The sequence below is a fragment of the Thermobia domestica genome, chromosome 12 (genome assembly GCF_964235325.1).
Source record: "Thermobia domestica chromosome 12, izTheDome1.hap1.1, whole genome shotgun sequence".
Classification (NCBI taxonomy): Eukaryota; Metazoa; Arthropoda; class Insecta; order Zygentoma; family Lepismatidae; genus Thermobia; species Thermobia domestica.
Window position 1 is genome coordinate 192,515,367 of NC_137465.1, and position 3,262 is coordinate 192,518,628.

A 3,262-nucleotide genomic window follows, 5' to 3' on the forward strand; every position below is an offset into this window, starting at 1 on the left:
TCGTTAACGACACAGCATTTCTAACAACGGCATCTCTAACAACTATCCAGCGTATCAACAGACTAATGCAGCCAGCTATTGACACATTTGTCCACTGGTGTGACCTATGGAGGCTCGGTATTAACTCTGCGAAAACACAATCTATTGTATTTCTACCACCTCGTAGACGATCCAGAGTGTTTCGCAATACGAATCTATTAAACATTCATGTGGACAACACGCCAGTTCCTCTTTCATCGTCTCTTACCTACTTTGGGGTGATAATTGACACAAAGCTCACTTGGACACCGCATCTTAAGAAAATTATTACTCAAGCCAGGAACAGACTAAATCTCCTTAAACGCTTAGTTGGAACCAGCTGGAGTTTACGACCGCGTACTGTCCTCCATACTTACAAAGCTTTTATGAGGACTACTATAACTTACGGCCATACAACTTGGGCCGCTGCCCCCGACAAATTTGATAAACAATTATCTATAATGGAGCGACATGCTTTCAGATTGGCCTATCGAATTAAATTACAAAGTCCAACCAGGCTCCTCTATGACCTCATAGATTTTCCACCTTTGCTCACCCATCTAGAACAGCTTCGCATCCGTTATATTACGAAATGTTTTGGCTTACTACACCCCATGCTTCAGGACGTAATACGCTACTACCGAGACAATGATGCACCGCCACGATACAAAAACACTCCGCTTCAACACTACCTCACACTGTGCCACTTGCAAATGGATCCTGCCGAGCGAAACCGAGAAGTATCCATCCATATCATCTGTCACCTTCCATATATCCATCATATGCACAGTAATCACCTACTCTCCTCTCTACATCAGTTCCTGAATAGGCCCAGGAACAGAAGATAACCGCACCTGTTCACTAACAGAACCTCGTGTTGTGGCGTCCAGAAAAAATGTATCCTCATTTCATCATCATTTTATCATCATTTCAAAATAATTGTTCCTATGAGATCTATTATTCCTGTTATTACGTTTTTGCTATGAATTGTTATTCCATTTTAATGTTTTTCATGTTTGTTGTTATATTCATGCACTGAGCCTTTATGCACTGCACTGATTTTTTATATTTTCTTGTTTCATATTACTAATGTCTTTCAAAAGTACTAATGTCTTTCAATATATATTAATGTCTTTCAAAAATGATTAAAGAAAAATCCCTTAGACCAACCAAAATTGATATAGCCTCCACAATACAAATGTAACACTTCTGCGAAGAAAGGGTGCAACCTGTTAGACGGGTAGACCGTTAAAAAAAACTAGGTGTCGAATTGACACACAAGTAACATGCTAAAGTGGTAGTCATTTTGTGTTGTTTCAACACTTCATTTTTTGTTGTGTACTTGTATAGTTCAGTATTTCAGTTCTGGAGGCGAATTGGTTTTTCCTGGCTTCACAAAATGTTCGCAGTCTCCACTATTTCACGAGAACTTGTAGTTAGTAGATCCGCACTACGCGGCGAACAAGATGGGGGGTACTGTTTGGCCTTCCAAAGAAATATTTATCTTTTTGCTGCCACCTGGTGGTCACTGCTGCAATTAATCCAACTTACGATCAGCAAGTAAAAATTAACCGTTTTTAGCTTGACGTCGATAATAATAATAATAATAATAATAATAATAATAATAATAATAATAATAATAATAATAATAATTATTATTATTATTATTATTATTATTATTATTATTATTTTACATTGCTTCTAACGTAAATTTTCAATTTAAACCACATGATGACAATGAGGAAAAGAACAAAATTAGGTAAGAAAAAAAGAGACATACTATATTCAACGACAGACTTAGAATCATTACTACTTCTGGTTTTAATATTATTTGAGAAAATAGTACATCCTACAAATCACACTCCTTTATGTTACAACGGTATGTTGTATTCTGTTGTATACTTGTATTTTCTTCGAGCAATAGTTAGTTTACAAATAAGTACAAGCGAGTTTATTTTATAGAGGAAGTAAAAGAAGAAAATAATATAAGATTAATATACAAGGATTTTATAAATAGAGGATCTGCCCATATGTATCTTCATCCTATTAAATCGATGAAGCCAAAAAAACAACCGAGCATCGGCACGTCTGATTGACTACTCTCGTTTCTGCCATTGCCTGATTGGCTACAATCATTTCCGCCATGATTGTTGGCTCAAAACATTGCGATCCTATTGGGCAGAGTGGGCAGAGTAGGGGCGGCGAAACTGTGACGTATGGCTTCAGGATTTTGTTGTAAGGGCAGATCCTCTATTTTATAAGATCCTTGTTAATATAAGTATTTCAAAATAAATAATTGAATGTAAATAGGTAACTAAGAACGACAAAAAGAAGGTTGTCATAGAAACAAACAAACACGATATAATGTAATATGATAGTCTCGTTGTTATGTTGTATGTGAGTTAATGTTTTTAAGAAGCATCTAAACATAATAAAAGATTTAACAACGTAATTTAAAATCGGTCAATTTTATTATCTAACGAACCTGTGAGTGAGTTTGTTACAATGTGATGTACACGTGACGCTGCTACTTTTCTCGATATATGGTAAAACATAAGTTATTGCTTTTTTTGACTGAAGAAACGTTGTACCTTTCTCAAAACTACATAATTAGATGCATTTGTGGTACATATAAAGTTGTTGATTTTAATACGTAGAAATTATAGATATTTTATTCGCATATTTATTCAATTTTCTTTTCTTTATCAATGTCAATGTTCTAAGGTTGTTGAGTGTCTAATTATATAGAATTGATGAGCTGAAATGCATGTAGGAAATTAATTGAAATCTAATATTAGACATCTAATTAAGAGAACACGTACATATTTATAGAGTGTAATTGAGGCAAATTGAATAATAGACGTAATTATGGAGTAGATTTGAAAACAAGATAGACAGAAGGAAAAGGGTATTTCTAATTATGAAAATAATTGAGTAGGTGTGAATAACTTAAGGAATATGAAGATAGATATAATATTAATTAAGTACTATTTCTAAAAATAACAATAGTTGTGTTGCCAGCAGTTAACTCTTCATAGACTCTAGCGTCATGGCATTTAGTAAAGCCAAAAGTTAATACACAGTCCGTCAAAACAAAACGAGAAATTTACACACATTTTTATATAAGGTATGTGATTATTGTGTTCGAAGTTAAATTGAATTATCATTGCAACATTTAGTATGGTGTTTCCTCAACAAAAGTTGGTACTATCAAGACTAACTATGACGTATGATTGTAAAACAA